The sequence below is a fragment of the Pinus tabuliformis genome, chromosome X, assembly GCF_031772625.1.
Source record: "Pinus tabuliformis cultivar Carrire ecotype Pingquan chromosome X, CPIR1, whole genome shotgun sequence".
NCBI lineage: Eukaryota > Viridiplantae > Streptophyta > Pinopsida > Pinales > Pinaceae > Pinus > Pinus tabuliformis.
In genome coordinates this window covers 1253797210-1253818270 of record NC_142308.1, presented here as the reverse complement: position 1 = coordinate 1253818270, position 21061 = coordinate 1253797210, and the positions used below count along the sequence as shown (strand labels likewise).

Here is a 21061-nt window from a genome sequence, read left to right as displayed (position 1 = left end):
AAGAGTTCCAAGAGAAATCCCATATCCACCCTCAGCCCTTGGGAATTTTCCCGAGACCACCTCACCAGGATCCAAATTCTACTGGCCATCCAAAGCTTAATCATAACAGGGAACCCACTACACCATGGTTATCCAGGAAATGGAAAGGCAAGGCTGAAACTACTTTCAGCCCAGGAAAATCCCATGCCAATGACAACAAAGCAACCAAATAACCAAATTCATGTACCATGCATTCAAATCTCAACAATTAAATCACACATGCAACATGTTACTTGCAATGTTCTCCTACTGTAGCTGCTTTTCCAACCTTCTCTTTTGTTGCCCACAAATTCCTTTGCTTGCTTCTGGCCAAGTGTTTTCTCTCTCCAAATCTAAGTGAGGATTCCTCTATGTCTAAGTGAATGCTAGAATTCTCCAAGAATGCTCTAAGTGTGTAAGAGTGTATCAATGACTAAGAGAGCAAGAGTAACTAATAGAGGCATATAATGTTCTTTTTCTCCTTTTGTTTCCTTTTCCTTCAGTTTCCCTTTTCTCCAATTTTCCTTTATTTCTCATATTAAATTATCATTTATTTCCTTTTTCGTTTTCCAATGCCTTTGCCAATTTCCACAGCCATCAATAAACCACAAGTGATGCCCACTATAATCTTTTCCCCTCCATTCAATTTGGAATACATGTATCATGGCCTTGGTTTAATTTATTTAAATAGAAAATCAAGTTGGGGTTGTTACATCGAGTGAGGAAAACCAATCTGTTATTTCTTTCACTGTCTGCATTGCCTCATGGAACATGCAATGAGTTTCTTCCTCAAAGATCATCCGACACAAAACCTTGAAGAAGTGCTCAACAAGTTTCTCATACATTCCCCTATAACTGTGCTCTGACAACAAATTACAATGCACATAGACAAAGAGCTCTCTTGGGGTCCACCTCCAATATAGACCTGAGAATTCATGATGAGCACATATTCCATCCAGTAAGTAGGAAGACATGTAAAACTGTGGTTGCTTAACTAGAGGTGGTTTTTTCACCTTATTCAAATTGATATGCAGTTGCTAGGATAATAGATGTGACCAATTGAATATCTTCCCTTTTATGATGATTAGGTACAACACATAGATCCATCCTTCGAGGAAGAATTCAATATTCCTCCATCCATAGATCGATAGCACATAGCCATCAAGTATTGGTAAACTGTTCTGAGAGACTTAGTCTTGTAAGTACTGTTAGGCTTTTGGGTGAATTTCGCTAGTTCTCGTCACCATGACTTGATTACTTCTTTGGTATTTAGATAACTCTAAGCTGCATAGAATCAAGAATCTAAGTGTTTCTCAGGCTTGGGCAAGTTGTAATATAAGTGAATGTCATGTGGCTTATAAGAGGCAAGTTGCTTCCCACCGACACTGTTCAACACCATGTTCTTGGTGTCTAGGCCCTGCAATATCCACTTGATAACATTGGCACATGGTAGCGTAGGATACTTGCAGGCAGCTTTGTGGAACCCTGATCACTGGATGTTCTCATAGACTTCCCTATCCTCCAGATCTTATGTGAACTCTGTTGAAGTGAATACATCTTTGATATTAATCCATGTGACAATATAATCCTTTTCAATGAAGCATTGGGCATCTGAAAAGATATGAACTCCTAACAAGGTGTTGTCAATGGCCTCCTTAGTACTCCTCTTAGTGACCTCCTTTGATGATCCTTTCTTTGGAGGAATGTTGTTGTTTGATAATGAAAGATTGATGTGTCTTTGACCTATAGTACTTAGTGAACAAGATGCGCTCATGGCGATATCAAGTTAGTTCTTCAAGAGATCAACTAAAAAATAAACTTACAAGAAGAAGACAGTCATTGAGAAAAGGGATTGTGAAATGTTGGGCATTGAAGGGGAAGACTGAGCACTGTGTTAGTTCCAGTCTTCGCAGCTTGTCACCAGGGATCAACATGAGCTCTTACTATGTCTGGTTTTGTTAGATGTTTTGCACATGATGTTCAGCACAAAACATGTCACCAGTGTGTCCATAAAAAGAAGCTCGGAAAAATCTTTCCAAAGGTATATCACACTCCCGTAATCGGCTCCCAGATTAGAAGATATGATCGAAAAGAATGAGTGATTCTTCGTTATGCATGTTTTGAGGCCAATTGCTACACACAATGACAAGTTTAGTACAAAATCAGTTTCTGAAATAATGGTAAGGAATTTTTCAAAAGGGAAAGAGTTTTTGTTCATCACATACCAAATAACAAAAACCTCCTTCAGCTTATGCACAGGTGCTACTATGTGGGAGATATACAGTGATATTTGGAGCCTACATTAATACAAAGCAAATTTTTCATTTTTTTACTGTTTTAGTCATTTTAGTGCGGTGCCATTTTACACCAGATGGAAATTAATTTTTCAAACCCCAAGGACTTTTTTGTTAACCACAAGCCATATAACAAAAACCTCTTTCAGTTTATTCACAGGTGTCATGAATTGGGATATGTGACTAGATCTTTACAGCTCATTTTCACAGATTTAAATTTTTAATGATTTTATGTTTTAGAGATGATTTTGTGGCACATATTACGAGCAACTGGAAATGAATTTCCAAAATTTGAGAGAGTTTTTTCTCCAAAATGACCTTATCTACAAAAACCTCTTTCAGTTTTGTAACAGGTGCTATGGTTTAGGAGATACGAGTTCATATTCAACACCTATTTTTAAAAATTCGGCCCAAGTTCAATGTAACTAATTCTATTTTGAAGAAAATGGTTGAGCTCAATTCCCTTAGTACAGGGATGAGAAAATGTATATATTTTATGAATTTCATAGTGTAGGGGTTTGACTTTGGCAGAAGGTTGGACTCTTGTGAATGCTTTGAGCATTATTGTACATTCATCTCTGCAGTTTGGCAAAGGAATAGACCAGGGTTTGCAGCATTTTGTGGGATTCTTGTGGCAAGTTGATTTGGTATTGTTTTTCCTTCTGTGATTCAAGTTTACATGTGTTTATGTGTGCCATCATCTCTCTCTTTTTAGCTTAACTAAATGAATCAAGTATAAAGGTAGAAATCATTGATGTTGCAGTGCTCTACCTAGGGTTTGTTTAGTTTTTCATGTTTTCAATTGTTTGAAGAGGATTCTTGAGACACTCATTCCCTCTCCAACTCCTCACTAGTCTTAAGACTCTCCATTTCACTTAATCCAAAGTACTAAACCATTTGCCTACCTCGCCCCACAGAAACCTCTGCAAGATTGAGTTCATTCCCTGGACCCAAAACTGCCTTTCACATTTGATCCAGCAACCAACCATTAAATTCAATCAAACTTCTCTGAGCTTATACCTAGCCTAAAATTAGTCTTTACATCAGTCATTTCAAGCCTTATTTGCTATATTTTCCTAATATTGACAAGGAGAGACCCCTCTCCCAACCTGGTAGGGCTAGCTACCAGGTTAAGCATGTTTTGATGTTACCCTAGACCTGCCTTCCTCAACCTGAGGTAGATTTAGGCCCTAACACATTGGAAATGCACACTGTGCAACTTCTAAAGGAGGATTGCACAATTCTTATTTGTAGGGGAGATAGACTATGGAATAGATATGTGTAATGCACAGTTTCTTTTGGGAGAGACCTCTAGACTGCATAGTACATAGTTTTAGTTGGCAGGGAGGCCTCATTGCTACTCATGGTTACATAATCTGCAGTTGGAGAGGCCCGTTATTGCACAGTGTGCAGTTTCAGCTGGTAGGAAGGGACCTCTACTGGAAGGGATTGTGTAATGCGCAGTTTAGGAGGGAAGAAAGGCTTGAAGATTGTGTAGTCTTCTCTGGAAGAAGGGAATACTTTAGATCTGATGATCGAAGAGAGGAAGGTTGTGGATCAACCCAAGAATCATTTAAACTAGTCACTAACATCGAAGAAAAAATAGTGAAAAGAGAAGGACATGCATGCATAAATAAACCCAACAACAATAACTACTATTAGGAAAAAAGATAAGGAATGTGATGTGACACTTGAAAAGAAGCTCAAAAGAATAAAATGACACTTGTAAAAGTTAATAATAGCATAAACACTACTTGTTACAATAATAATGAAAAAGTGACAAAAGTGAAAGAAAGAGTGGCAAAACGCGACACTTAAGAAACTTTCTCAAAAAAGCAGCGCAAATGGAATCCAAAGTTCCTTGTGCTCATGAGAATGGCTAGAGATCCAATGGCAAGTGTGAGAATGAGCTCTTTTAGCATTTATTATATAGATTAGCACTCATGAGATTAGGGTTAGGGTTTCAGGTTTACATGCCTAGAATCAAGGAGCGACCTCTAGTTAATTAACACATGTCAAAATATGAAATTAGAAACTCATGCCACACTGATCCATAAAAATGAGTACTTTATATTTTCTAGGAATGCACATTTGATTGATTATGTGGGTTGTGTAGTTCATTGGTTGAGGGGATTGCGCAGTTCACTGAGGCAAGGGATTGTGCAGTTTAGTGTCTTAATGAATTGAACACTTTTTTCTCACATAAGGATTGCGTAGTTTTCTTTCACAATTGATTGTGTAGATGCTTAAATTACAGTAATGCACAGTTCAGTCTGACAAGGAGTTGCACAGTTCATTGTAATAGAGTATTATGCAGTTCCTGAAGGTAAGGCATGTAATCCGTGCTGATCAAGGCAAGAGTTAGCTTTTGTTCAAGAATTGTTTTGCTTTTCTTCACAAGTTGAGAAACAGATGTTGATAAGACCTAACTGTCATCAAGAAGCATAGTCAAGACATCACAAGCTTAACATGAAAGAATAAGTCATTGAGACACTTAAAAAACAAGAAGAACACTTGACGATAGTTAAAACGATAGTTCTTATGGTCAAAGGTAGGCTCCAAAATCAAATCGTAGGAAAATTTTTGGAGGGGGGTTGTAGCAACTACAATGCCTTCTATCTCCAAAGTGACTATAGCGAAACCACAAGTGCTCAATGTACAACATCAAACACACTAAAAAGTATTCATCCTTAGCATCAACCTCCTTCAATCAAGCATGCTCGATTCCTAATTATTTTACATAGTACAAGGATAATGACCTTAATAATATTTTTCTTATCTTCATGGGTTGGATCAAGGTATAGTGACCCCAGAGTCATTGAAGCCGCCTTTAATAGATCAAGTTAGCAGGTGACCGACATCTGCATAGAATTTAGGGAAACACCTTAAAACCTCTATGAGTTTTAGATAAACAACACCATCTTTGCAATATTCAGAACCCTATACACACATATTTTATCTCCACATATGTCTTCAACTTGTCACACACCTGCCACATTATGTGTTTGACGAGATTTGCACACCCATAACACATGGTACATCAATAAAACATGCAATCACCATATTAATAACTATAAAATTTAAAACACATTTAACAAAGGAATTGTGCTCTTGTCACTAAAACATATTTATATATATTATATAGAATATCATAGTTAATATATTAGGTCATACCAACTTGAATGCATTGGATCCTATCAAAACTCCATATTTATATATGTTTTAACTTGAGTAGTTTTGAGTCCCCGTATGGGGTGAATAGGGAGGTGTTTGAGGAAAGGAGAGGGGGAAGCCAACTACACCCTCTTGAAGTGCCTAAGGGTAACGTGGTAGATCCCCCCCTCTCCTTTGACTATGACACGAATGCCATTTAGTATACCTCGAGCGAGTATGAGTTGGATGCAATTGCAAGAGATCGATGAAGTTTATTGTTTTTTGCGTGTGGTAATCATGATGGGAATTGCCATTAATGGTGGTTATCACCCCAGGGAACCAATGGAGTGAAAATGAATGGTAGAAACTAGTCTCATGCACTTTCCACATTTTATATCTCCAACACAAGGAAAACACTTTAGAACTATTACTACAATACAACACTTTCTTGCTTTTTTGTTTGTACTAGTCGGGAGGAAGGACCAAGTCCTCCTAGTTTGGTGCCTTCTTCCCACCCTTTGCAATCCACAATGAATTAGAGGGACATTAGATTTTGCAAGGTATGGTGTTAGAGCTTTAGTAAATGCTGAGTCACTAGCATCTTTAGTTTTATAATGCTGAAGATTATAGTTACTCTTCAAACAATGTCGATACGATTGTTGACCTCTCGAGATATGACACATCTACTTTCTAAAGTCATAGTAGTTTGTATACTATAAGTACTATACTATTCTTGTTCATTGTCTCTTTTCAAGCCCACACATTATTTGTTTTATAGGCTCAGTCAAGAGGGTCTCTATAGACTTGGTTTTGGTCTTTCTCACCGAATGATTTGTTTAGATTATCTTCTTACTTGTCACCCTAGGATAGTGAAGGACTCTCCATCTACGTCTCTTTCATTATTTTGTCCTTTACCTCCGCTCTCATCAAAACCGTTTGGCTCTTCCCATCCCCCCCATCTTTCGTTCTTTCTTCCCCACTCCTCACCATGTCAAGCCAAAGAGCCAAATCCCATAGAGGTGCAAGGGATCGTGGGGATTCTAGCAGTTATCGAGCTCATCATAGAGCCCATGCCTTAGTAAGTCATACCATCAACAAGCTCTTCTAAGGGGTGCAACAAGATCTCCAGGATATGGAATAAGAGGTCATTGAGGATGGAGAAAACCTCTTAGACTTAGATGTTATAACTGCAGTTTTAGAATGGGTGCCAGACTTGGGAAATGCTCAAGCTCGAAACAATTAATACCTACACACCATTGACCTTTATTGGCACATTAAGAAACTCTTGGGCAAGAAATATTTGAGTGTAATTAGAGTAGGGACAAGTTACTCCTTCACATGGAGGAGCTTCAACTGTTTTATCAGGATATGGGTGAAAGGATGGAGTGCGTGGAGACTGTCATTCTTCAAAGCAGGGAGCCACCTCCTCCATTAAATCTTGAACAAGCAACACTTGCAAATCTACCTTTGTGATACTCTAAGTAAAACAACATTTAGAAAGAATGTTTTATTTTCTACTCCTTTTCAATTACATGTTTATATAGGTTTTAACTTCTCTGTACTTAATCAATAAACCTCATTTTTGTATACTTGTCGATTACTATGTTATGACAACAAAGTTAGTTTTGAGACTTTGGATAAAAATTCTCCAATTCTAGATTTGATATTATTTCCAAATTAACAAGCCAAAACAAGACAAATTAAAAATTTAAACACACTGTATATAATATAAAAATTCTAAACTTAAAACAAAAAAATAATACTATTAAAATAAATAACCTTTATATTTCACCTTTTATTTCCTCATCTCACTTATTTTAATTTTTATAAACATTTTTACCATTATAAAATAAATTATAATATTAGAAAATTCGCTAAATAATTCAGGTGCAAAAACAGAGAAGAGACTTAGCACTTTCGAAAATACTAAAAGGAGAAAGGCAACCGAAATCGTCAAATAAGGCACCGACATTCATAAAAATATATTCCCACAACAATTAAAAAATAATAATTAAATACATGAAAAAATAATTAAAACGAACCATAAAAGGAATCTACATGAAAAATGTTAGCATCATTGGGCATCGGCTTTTTAGTCAACTCTTAGTTTAAGGGTTATTTAAATTTGAAAATAAAATAATTTAGTTTTTAATTTTTAAATATTAAATAAATAAAAAGATAATGTATAATATAAATATATTAAAAGTTTGAAAAATTATAATGATAAGGATATAGATTTAAGATTGGGTTTAGAGTATGTTTAAAATTGTTTTTGTTTAGTTATGAGTTTGTGTTTTTCATATGTAAAAAAAAATAGGTTAATAATCCAAAATCCAAATGTATTTAACAGAAGTGAAAGTTTGTCTTCTTAATGACTACATGTAAGTAATTTCAGATGGTGTGGTTTTCCTTAAATAACAATAATGAATCAACCTGCATTAACAAAAAGCGACTATTGATACCTATCTCACTACTAATTTGATGCCTAAATTATAATTAATATTTTTAATTTTGAACTTTTATGATCCATAATAATGATTAAAGAAAAATTTCGATGATAATTAAATTAGAACTATTTTTCTGACTTCGAACTATCTAGTATGATTCATCATCCAAACAAAATGCTAATAATAATTCGAAACACATTAATAAATTAATTATAATATAATTATAACTGTTTTTTTTAATCATTAATATTTTTATTAAAAAAAAAGTTAATAATAAAAAAGTGAGTTTCTATCATCATGCAAAAACAAGTTATGGAAAAATTTAATTAAATAAATACCTCTCAATCTCAAATTGATAGTTTGCAAGTTATAATGTCAAAATGATAGTTTACAAGTTATAGGCCATTTTCTCAAAATGGTAGTTTACAAGTTATAGGTAACTTTAACCAGATAAATAGTGATTGTTATTTAAATTGAATAATATGTTTTATTTTTTATAATTTTTAAGTTACTTGACTCGTATAACTTAAAAATAGGTAAGTGTATTAATTATTTAATTCTAGTTAATAGTATTAATTTTTTGTAATATAAGAAAATGGTTTTTTTTTAATTCATTCGGAAAGAATTTTGTTGTGATAAAGTTTTAAAAGTACGCATTTTTCTTATTTATAAACATTTCAATTTTTATTAAATTATTAATTATTAATATATTTAATTTATAAGCGATTGGACATATAATAACTTATTGATATATTTAATTTATGAACCATTAAATATATTTTTAATATGATAACAGTAATAAAAAAAATTAATTTTAAACTTCAAAGAAATTATTCTAACAATTTACTAGTTAAAAAAAAAAAAAAACCATTTTTAAATAATATTAAAAACCTCACCATATATTTTTTTAAATAATATTAAAAATTTTAATTTTTTCCCTCCCTCGGGCCCTACTACATAGATGGGAAGTAGTGGGGTGCGAATGAAAGATAGGGACATATTACAAAAGAGGGTGACATCTCACCCAAAAAAAAGACGCTGTTTGCACACCCTTTTACTTTAAAGTACAACAATATTAGGATTCTCACTTTTTCGTCCCAATGAGATTATCCTTAAAAAGGAATATACTTATGTTAAAAAGGAATATACTTATGTGGACATTGTTGTAATCATATATTTAGGTGTTTTATATATTTTTTTATAAATTATATTTTATTAGGCAGTGGTTTATAATTTTTTATTTTTTATTTTTTTATGATGTAGAAAAAGACATGTAATTTTATTAATTTTGGGAGAAATAAATTATATTTTGTATATGTTATATAATATCTTTAAGGAGAAAATGTCTTTCTGTATAGAATTCAAAACAAAAAGAAACATAACAGAGTACTGTATATGCAATAGTAGCAGGTAAATATTTGCTGACAATTATGGAATTTATCTGTCTTTTTTACTTTCTTTTTATGCACCTAATGCCATCCATTAGTAGCTGGAACAATTGAAACCACAATCAATGCACAATCTACATCCACATGGGGAGTTTCTTTATCAGAATCAAAACTCTCTGAAACATGGGCTCTTTTTGTTCCCCAAGGCCATCCAAAATATGCATGCCTACAAGAAAAGAATTTTGTTGAATATGTGTGATTGATCTTGTCTTTACTTGAGAGTCCTCTTCCATTTGATGATTAGGATGAGAGCTTTATTCTCTGCATCATGTTGAACTTGAGAATTCTCTTTGATTTCTTCTCCTGCATCATCTGTGAGGGGAATCTATGAAAACGACCATCCTTTTGGTAAGTTGGATTGCCTCTTTTTCCTTTTTGGATTTTTCTTAGCCAATGGGTAGGTATTCTGCAAGTGTCCTATTTGAAAACATTCACGACATCAGAATATCGTATTATCATAGTCCAGAACTTGCAACCACTATATGTTATTGTGCTTCAACATTATGTGGTATGGAAGTCCTTTGCTCAGATCTATTTTCACACATACTTTGGCAAAAGTGAAAAGACATTTTTCTTGTCTCTCCAAATCCATTTTTTTTAATTTGCCCAAAGCATTCCCTATGTTTTCAAGAACTTTGTGGTGTCAGAAAGGAAGGGGAAGGTTTGGAAGCCTCACCCAGATCAACATGGTAGTAACCACCATTATTGTGGCATCAAACTTCGGAAACCATGGAGTAATGAAAAACCTAACATTTCCCCAGAACCATGACCCTTCCTAGAGAGAAAAATCCAAGTCCTTTTGTGTGTCAAATTGGACTATAAAGAAACATATGGAGCACAAGTATATGTCACAATTTGGCGTCCATAATGAGAAAATCCATTGGGTTAATGCTTCAGGTTTCTCCCAAAAGCCATTTAATCTGCATATGATTGCCTACTTTTGGAGGGCAAAAAAAAGAGAAGAAACCTCTACTTTATTGACTTCCAAAGTTGGGGTTTGTTCTATTTGGTCCACAATATAGAGACCAGGAATATTTTGGCTCTATTCTACAAAGAACAAAGTAGTCGTTTATAATATTAGTTGTCATTATGTTAAATTCTCGCGTTTTTAAAATAATTTTTTAGAATTTTTTTTAATTGATAACTTACATTGTTGATGTGAGAATCGTTTTTAAAATCCTTACAAATTTTATGTTCCAAAGTGTTGATAATTCATATATTCTTTATGCTAATAATTTATATGACTTTTTATTAACAACAACTGCATAAATTTTTTCATTCCATATTTATAATTACATTGGTTTTCATGCTAATAATTTTTATATCATAAAGTTTAATTGTTTTTTGTTTTTATCTTTTTATGGAATTTGGTGATATAATTTTTTATAAGATCGATACTTTCATTATTTTAAATGCATTTTTAATTGTATAAACAAATTTAGATCCCTAAAAAAACCCTAGGGCACTCTCTTTATAGAGATTTAATAACTCAAATTTCTGATTCCAATAATATTTTGTTAGATTTCGAGTAAAAATCATCGAACAATATACCTAATACAGGACAAAAGTATACAATGCTTAGAATACACTCCTTTATAACCCTTAGGATCTATGTGTTAATATTTGTATGGTCCCTATATTAATAACACATGTAACCCATGTAACCTATCTAGTCCTTTCATAGGTAGCCCCTCTAACTCAGGTATAACTTTTATGGTTCATGTGCCAATCACATATATTATGCCTCTAATATCTGCAGATCTCATGTAAATAAACCCTATAATCATTATAATTACTATGGTCCATGTGTCAACAACCTTCGTGATCCTTATATTAATAATATTTATAAGCTATATGGTTCTTATATTAATAACTTCTGTAATCCTAATCACCTAGGTAGTTTTTAAACTCATAACTTCTATTAAACTCTTAATCATCATACTATTAACCCATATGATATGTGTGCTAATAATATTTATAGTTCTTATAACATTATGGTCTCATAAGCCTCAAAGGTTTGCTTAATTGGTCAAGTCCCCATCGTTAAAGTACCTTTTCTATTGAGATATCACAGATTCAATTCTCTTGACACTCTCAGGGTCAGGCTCTGTGGTTGAGCCATTAGGAAGTGATCCCTTCGGGTGGATCTCCCTGATACAAATAATCTATGAATGTAGAGATCATTGATCTTTGGGGTCCATGAACCACATGGAAAAAAAAACAAAAAAAAACATTATGCCCCATGCTAATATTTTTTATGCCTTCCATAATCCTCATGAGACTTAAGTTACTATAAAATATAAATATCCCTAAAATTGTTATAAACCCTATGCTTATAAAAAAAAAAATGACAAGAAAGATCCAATGAATAAACAAGATACGAAATGCCCATATTGACCATGGACAGAGTGAAAAATCCTTGGGGTTGCCTACTTGTTGAGCCTAATCAATACATGCTAAAGCATGCTCCCGAACACTTGAACCTGGGTGGATGGGATGGAAAACCACAACCCCAACCACTCGAGCTAAGAACCATTATTATAAACCCATGCTTATAATTTTTATAATGCGTGTACTAATAAATTTATAAATATCCTTATAATAATAACCTTAAAACCTATATATTACACATACTAACCAATCATAATGCTAAAATATTATTATAACACTAGTTAAAATATTATATATAAGTTATATAATGTAATGTAGAACCCATATCTTAATGAGGTCTAAATACACAAAATATGTTTGGGATTGATGGCATAAATTCAACGACATGCATCTATCGATGGTTAGAGTATTGACTCCATTTTCACCACATACATAAAAGGTACATAAATTCTTAGTGCCATAATATCTATGGACCAATGTTGTTAAGAAATCAAGATGCTAGTAGATTAGGGATGATTTCTCTTAACTTGATAATTAGTTGTTAATGTTTGTTAGCTTCTTATTAAATTTATATTCCCTCATCAAGAAATTACCAAAAATGTACCAAACATGAAGATCACAAAGAGACAAAGGACACAAGAGATTTTTCTCCAAGTCAAGGAAAAACCCCACAAGGGGGAAACCCAATAAATCCTCTTCTTATAGAATCAGATCAAAGTGAGATATCCAAGACCCAAGACCAAGACCAAGATTTCCACAAAGACCGAAGTCATCCCTCCTCCAAGTCACCTCCAGCAAATCAAAGTCAACAAAATTCAACACATGTCAACTCTTTATATTTTGGTCAATCCGTGAAATTTCGGCATTGTAACAACCTCATATAACCGCAAGAAAAAACTCGCACATGTGAACAAAAATAATGCATAAATCAATTCATCTTTTCTCTCCTTTGACCTCCTTCTCTCTCCTTTGTATTCTTTTCTTGGCATAGAAATCGATGTGAATGAGTTGGTAATGAATGATGTCAAACTTGTCTTATTTATACATGTCTAGGAGGGTCGAATAACTACCCCTAGGTACAACTTGTCCAAGGAGGGTCGACTTGGTCTATGGAGGACATTCTGACTCTTTGACTCAAGATAAAATAGTTTTTCTTTTTCTTAGAAGAAGTTCAAATGGGACTTTGACTCTGAAAATTTCTTTTTGACTTAATTGACCTATAAGCATGCAAAATATGCTTTGACTAGAAAAATAATAATAATAAATATAATAAATGAATATAATAAATACATCAAATATTGTACATTTGAATTACATTATGAAGACCTACACTAGTTACATTTCCAACACTCCCTCTTAACTAGGGAGTTATTAACTATCCTAGATCCATCTTAACTCCGGATCTACCAAGCGCCGAGAGGGGTCAAATCTCTTTTCACTCTAAAAGAGGTTTGCATCTCAAGAAATTTGATCCCTCTTGGTGCTTCGTATATTCATAGTTAAGATGGATCTAGGTTGGTTTAATTACTAATTATAATTATAATTATAAATATAATTGTTAATTTTATGTTTTTTTATAATTATAATTACAAATAGAAATATAATTATAAATTTAAATATAATTATTACTTTTATGTCTTTTTTTTCAATTAATTTTATATTTTATATTTTATTTTATTTTGACCAAGTCAAAATGTTAATTATTACAACATCTCTACCATACTGGGATCTATTAGAAAATAAAAAAGGCATAAATATTTTCTTATGTTGATAATTACTTGTGTTATTCTTGTATTCTTATTATCTTCTTTATGTTCTTCTTTTATCTTCTTTTCATCAAGCAATTATCAAATCAAAACATGAAGATCAACAACACTAGATTTAGGCACTCAACTAGGGCTAAAAAACCTCTCTAATGGAAAACCCAATGAAACTTTTCCACTAATAAAATTGAGATAGTCCAAGACATTAAACCAAAAAAAAGACCTTCCTCCTCCACTAAGTCAACCTTCCAATAATATTCTTCAACCTTCGATAGTCTCTTCTTGTTCAACACTTATAAGCCAGCAACAACTCAAAATTTTAGCCCCCAACAACTCCAAAATTTTGGCCTAGCTACTCTAGAATTTCGACCTATCCAAAGTATTGCAATTTCAGCCCTTGCATCAACCCAACAACTTCGCACGTGTGAGACAAGGAGAGAGAAAATTCAAATTCTTATGCTTGATAAATACTCTGTTCTCCTTCGCTAGGGTTTCCTTCATGTTCCTTGAATTTCACACACTTTTTTGTCTCTAACAACTATATATCGAACTTGTTGTGGATATGTTCCAAATGAGTTGAATTGCTATCCTTTTATAGTGGTTTCTACCTCTCTAATTAGGCCGACTTTTCCAGGTTGAGGTCGACTTGGTGGAGGAGGCCTAAAAGACCTAATTTACATAAAAATAAATTTCTTTCTTGATGGAAGAAACCCAATAAGGGTCTATTAAATTATGACAAGGACAAGGACTCTTGACACAATCCCTAGAAGCCTACAATGGAGGCTTTGACCTATTAACCATTGACCCAAGCATGAAACCCATGCTTTAATAAGTCAATTTCTTTTACAATAAATATATTTGTCTTCCTTTTGACAAATACATTACATCATGACTCAAACACAATTATTGAGACTGATAATAGTTACATTTTTCAACACTCCATCTTAACTAGGGAGGTATTCATAATTACATATACAGAGGTACATGGAAGATCTAACAGTGGCATACTCTATGAAGAGTTCACAGCACACGCAATGCTACAAATTAGATACCTGACCAAGGTATTCTAATTGGGTGGGACTAAGGTGTACACAACCTTTAGCCACTGTAAATACCATCAGGCTTTTAAGCAACAGATATCTGGGCCGGCTATCGAGTTTAATAGGGAGTTCCCTACTTTCCAACAGATTTCGGACTTCAAAAAAAGGGAGGGAGCCGAGTGTGTAAGCGCGGATTGCAGGTGACAGTGACAAGAATGGCGGGGAAGTGAGAAGTACCCGACGACATCCAGGGATGAATGTAGACGGACAGGGATAATCCTTTCGGAGGAGGGGACTCACCCATTTAAGAACCAGTGGCCTATCACTGGCAGGAGGCGAAGCGCACCCACCCATTGACTACTATTGCGAAAACAAGGTGCCGTAAGGCCGCTCGAATAAGGGGGACCGACAACGGAGCTCGACTAACAGGAGAGGAAATAAGGAGAAGGAGAATGGGCTCTCAGGACAGGCTGCTTGACCATAAAGGAGAGGGAGAAGGAGAAGGAGAATGGATCCTTTGCTCTGTCTCTTCAAGAAGCTGATCCTTACGGAGCCGGCTCCTGGAGGGTATATGAATGGATCCTTTGCTCTGTCTCTTCGAGTTCAAGAAAGAAATCCGACTCCAATGTTTGTCTCTTCGAGTTCAAGAAAGAAAGGCTCTTTGAGAAGCTGATCCTTACGGGGCCAGCCCCCGGAGGGTGTATGAATGGATCCTTTGCTCTGTCTCTTCGAGTTCAAGAAAGAAATCCGGCTCCAATGTTTGTCTCTTCGAGTTCAAGAAAGAAAGGCTCTTCGAGAAGCTGATCCTTACGGAGCCGGCCCCCAGAGGGTATATGAATGGATCCTTTGCTCTGTCTCTTTGAGTTCAAGAAAGAAATCCGGCTCCAATGTTTGTCTCTTCGAGTTCAAGAAAGAAAGGATCTTCGAGAAGCTGAACCTTATGGAGCTAGCCCCCGGAGGGTATATGAATGGATCCTTTTTCTCTGTCTCTTCGAGTTCAAGAAAGAAATCCAGCTCCAATGTTTGTCTCTTCGAGTTCAAGAAAGAAAGGCTCTTCGAGAAGCTGATCCTTATGGAGCCGGCCGCCGGAGGGTATATGAATGGATCCTTTGCTCTGTCTCTTCTAGTTCAAGAAAGAAATCCGGCTCCAATGTTTGTCTCTTCGAGTTCAAGAAAGAAAGGCTCTTCGAGAAGCTGATCCTTATGGAGCCGGCCCCCGGAGGGTATATGAATGGATCCTTTGCTCTGTCTCTTCAAGTTCAAGAAAGAAATCCGGCCCTCGGAGGGTATTCATCCAGCTCGAAGAGCATGAAATGCTCTGAGAGCAAGGTTTGGTTCTCTTTTTTTTTTCTTCCAAAAAAGAGAACCAGCTCGAAGAGAATGAAATTCTCTGAGAGCTAGCCATGGCTCGAAGAGCCTCTGTGCCATACCGAAAGGAAGGATTTATCTGGCTCGAAGAGAATGAAATTCTCTGAGAGCTAGCCATGGCTCGAAGAGCCTCTGTGCCATACCGAAAGGAAGGATTTATCTGGCTCGAAGAGCCTCTATGCCATACCGAAAGGAAGGATTTATCTGACTCGAAGAGAATGAAATTCTCTGAGAGCTAGCCATGGCTCGAAGAGCCTCTGTGCATTTGTTGAATTTAAAGATCCAGTCCCCTCTCCTTTCCCTTTTCTCCCCTCTCCTTTCCTTTTCTCCCCTTTCCCCCCCTTAAACCCCCCTAGCCGCTCTTACCCTTTCCTCGCCCCTCTTATGGTCCCTCGCTTATATTCCACTTCTCTCGGGCCCAGTGCTTACCTCGCCTAGTTTATGGACTTACTTATATATTTTGTGTCCTCCAGAGGCCGGTTATTGCCCTCTGGTACCCTCCGAGAGTTGCCAGTTGTTTTGTTCGAAAAAAAAGAACAATCCGCTCCACTTTGTTAGCGCTCTGCCCTACTCCGCTCCGCTCTTCTAGTTCGGTAGGAGAGAAAGAACAATCCGCTCCGCTCTGCTAGTTTGGTAGGAGAGAAAGAAAGAACAATCCGCTCCACTCTGCTAGTTTGGTAGGAGAGAAAGAAAGAATGCAAGCGCTTAGCTGATGCTTTCAGTCTAGAGAGACCGACGCTTAGCTGGGATCGGCCCCCGGAGGGTATATGAATGGATCCTTTGCTCTGTCTCTTCGAGTTCAAGAAATATCTGATCGAAGTTGCTCCTTTTCCAGGAGGGAAATTACTTCAATCTCTTATATATGTTGCGGTGGTTTCAAAATTGCATGAAAATTAGTGGGATTTAGGAGGAGAATTACTTCAATCTCTTATATATGTTGCGGTGGTTTCAAATTTGCATGAAAAATTCTAACACTAACACAAGGATTTAGGTGGGTATCGAAGGTCAAAGTTCCATGACCAACTCCACCCTCCCTACTTCTGGATCTAGACATCAACACATAGGCCAACTAGATGTCCTCCCAAGAATCTTGTTATTATAAGATGCTTCATCTCTCCTTTTTCAACTAAATCAGGTATATATATCCACCACTCCATGCATGCTTCCAAAAATGTTCAACCTTCTTATGGAGAGAATTACATGTACAAACACAACCCCAATCAGTAATAAACCTTCAAGTATATATACAAGTAAACACAAACATTCAGGGTCCTCAATCATTATGATTCTACTCATATCAATATCAAGTTATGCAAATACAACTTGTCAAAAGATTTCTTCTTTCATTTCTTTAGTAGCTCCATATACGACCTCAATACTTCTCAAGTCTTTTTCAAATTCATGAATTCATGAACATTTATCTATAGTACTTTCATTCTTCGGTTTCATTCTTTCTTCAATGTATTCATTATGACTGTCATAATATGCCCTCCCTCTTAACTAGGGAGATATACCTTTTCTTCTATCCAATCTCCCTCTCAACTTAGGGATATCAACGACTACATTCTTTTATAACATCAAAGAAATTTCAACTTTTCAAGGCTTCATTATTTCTGATGGCATCAAGGTCATCTTGATCATCATCATTCTTATGGCTTTCTTCATCATGCTCATCATTATTATAACATCTTCAACATCTTGAAGATCATAAACCTGCAAAACTTTTAATAACAACTACAACCAAAGACAAATATATAGAAGCATAAAGTTAATTATATCATAATCATATTATTACAATGGAAGCATCAAAACATTCAAACTTTTGACATCAGATACCTAAACCTAGTTAGGTTCATAATCAACAAAGGTTACATCCTTTTACATACTAAACTTCAACTTCTTGCTAGGTTTTTCTCACAAATCCTAGATTATATCTTCGAGACACAAATCCTTAGATATAATTATAGTACTATACATCTAAGGTTTCAACAATATGCTTTTATAATTACATGTCAGACTCTACTAGGGTTTATTGCAAACCCTAGATTCTATCATTAAATCATATTGATAAATGAAAACATTATCATCATGCCATAGAATATTGATATTTACCCTAGATTTCATCATTAATCAGTATATCATACTTGCATATACATATCTAGGGTTTCAGTATCATGCACTAGCATCTCATATCAATATCTTTTAAGTAAACCCATGATCAATACATCGAACAATTTTGACCTCGATAGGGTTTCGATCAAACAAATATACACCTAGGGTTTCATTCCTAGGATGACTATTACAATGGTTTGTTCATAAACCCTAATTCACCAAACCTTAAAGATCTAGGGCTTCATTATATAACTTAGACATTAACGACAAACCCTAAAGAACTAGGGTCTTTATCATAACATTATCAAGGCCCTAAACTTCAAGAGAATTGGATTTCTAGAATTTTATTAACAACCTGTAAGTAAACTAAGATTTCATTATTAACATTGACATACCCTTAGCATCAAGAGGCTAGGATTTTATAGTGAACCTAAAGACTAGAGTTTCACAAGAATAATAAGATGACAAGAGTATAACAAGGGTAGATTCAATCCAATGATTAATCACCCTAAAAAGAGTCTTTAAGATTCAAAACCCTAGACATAATGATGTCAGAAAATTTCAAAAGAGAATTATTATACCTTTTGTATGGAAATAACCTTGTGAGAAAACTTGTAATCTTAAGTCATACCATTAGTTGTTCTTTAAAAAACCTTGTAGGACTTTAGTTCTTGAAGGGCTTCCTTTGAAACAAGACTTCTTTCATGATTCAAGTCTTTTATTTGAAGTCTCCTCCTTAGCCTTTATGTATTTTGCAATCTTTCCTATCAAGGAAAAATATAAAGAAAAGGTTGTTAGTATATAATAAAAACAAATCTTGATAAGAGGAGGAAACCAAACATAAAAGAGGAAACAAGGAACAATATACTTATCTTTTGGTAAAATGGTGAAGGCTCCCACTTAATCCAATATTTCTGAGGGATACCTACAACTTATCAAAACAACTTCTATCAAAATATATTGAATCTTTGAACTATGAAAATCAAAACATAAAAGAAAACATTGTAAAACTTAAAGTAGGATATGAAAGGGATAGTATCCCTAAGAGATCTTATGTCTCGTTCTTCTTTGGTGGAGATTCATCAACAACATTTGCCTATTCTATTTCTCTCTAATTATTCCTTGGATATTCAGGTCAATGAATTTTTTAATGACCCATCTTATGAAAATTGTAGCATTCAATCTTGGATAGGTCAACTTTCTTCCTTGGTTCTTTGAACTTCTTTTATGTTCCCTTCTTGTGATGAGCGGAGTAGGCATTTGAATTGTTGTTTTCTTTATCATCATCTTTGTCACTTACCAATGAGATGCAAGATTTTTATTGATTGTATGCATTCCACATTTGTTCAAAGGTTGGAGTATATTTCAACTGCTAATTCCTTATGCAAAAGCACTCCAAGATTTTGGTAGACCTAGTAGAGCAGCAATCACTAGTTCATTTTTTGGTACAACTTAATCTATAGTTTAGATTATTCTAGAGATTCTTACAAAATATGATTACGCAATATCATATTTTGTCATCTTTATTGTCCTAAGTTCATTCTTGAGACTTGCTAGCTAACCAATGTTCTTGATGGTAAATAACTTGGAGAGGGCTTCATACATTTCTTGAGCGAAATATTAATTGGATATGTATGGGATTAGATTGTCCTTCACTCCATATAATATTAGATTTGTGGCTAAGATGTTGGTTTCCTTGAACTTCTCCTTTTGTGCATCATCTGTAGGTTTCTTAACTTTTCCTTGAACAAGATCCAAAACTTTATGCTTAGCGAGAATAAGATCTATCATCTTCTTTCATGCTCTGTATTTGGAGGATCCTTATAGCTTGTTTTCTATATTCAATGTGGTTGACATAGTCTTTATATACAGTAGGTTTCTCTTTATATGATCCTTTCCTTAATGGACTTCTCTTGTTATTTCTTCCTTAAATTTTCTTTCACTTGACCTTCAAGATGCCTTTTTCCTTCTTCACCTTAGCTCTGATACAATGTTAGAAAATAAAAAAGGCAGAAAGATTTTCTTATGTTGTTAATTACTTGTGTTATTATTGTATTTCTTATTATATTCTTTATGTTCTTCTTTTATCTTGTTTTCATCAAGAAACCATCAAACTTGTAACAACCCTCGTGAAAAGTTCATGTAATAAAAGTTAATAAAGGCAAAATAAGACCATGGTTAAGGGACACTTATTCCAAGCTAAATGTTGAGCAAATATATCCTAGTGAGCATCACTAGATGTGTGTTTTGGATAAGGAAAATTGGCAAAGGCCAAGACAAAGGCATTAAAAGGCAAAAAAACATTTTGGCACATTTATTATGAAAATAAAGGAAATTGGGAGAAAAGTAAGGTGAAAGGTCACAGGTGACATGTGAGGAGGAAATTGAACAAAAATAATGGAAAATATAAAAAATAGAGGCCTCATTCATAAAAAGGCTTTTGAGGATCAGTTGGTAACTTTTGTTAGTTCAAGTTTGGAGCTCTCTCATTATTCTCTCTCTCTCTCTCTCACTCTCTTGGTCACTTAGAGTTTTCTTGGAGCACTCTAGTTGGAGCAAAGGAAAAGGAAATCAAGAAAAGGAAAGAAAGGCAAGCAAGGAACAAGGAAAGGAAAGTAGGATCAAGAAGCTTAAATAGGAATACTTTCAGGTAATGTTTTGCATGTGTGATTTTCTAGTTGGTTTGGACATGCATGGCTTTTCATGTTGGTGTATGGTTATCTTGTTGTCGGTGGCATGGTTTTTCCGGGTTATGATAGTGGATTTTAGCTTAGCCTAGCCTTTTTCCAGACGCCATGGTATGTTGGGATGTTTATTTCGGTTTTATAACTTTGGAATTCTTGGATGGATTTCAAAATATGGGGTAGATGTGGTCTCAACATTCATTCCCAAAGGCCTAGGAATCCCTTAACTATTTTTGGCAGGATACATGGTAAAGTCTAAGGGAGCAATCTCGTTTTAGGGCCCAGTGATCCGAGTTTGGATTGCGGTAAAGCCTGAGAGACAAGGAGACAGAAAATTCCTCAA

The 21061-nt window shown here is 34.8% G+C and overlaps 1 pseudogene; it reads left to right on the top strand.

Moving 5' to 3' along the window:
• The first annotated feature begins 15757 nt into the window (after positions 1 to 15757).
• LOC149144542 (potassium transporter 26-like) overlaps positions 15758 to 21061 on the top strand; it is a 53856-nt pseudogene continuing 48552 nt past the window's right edge.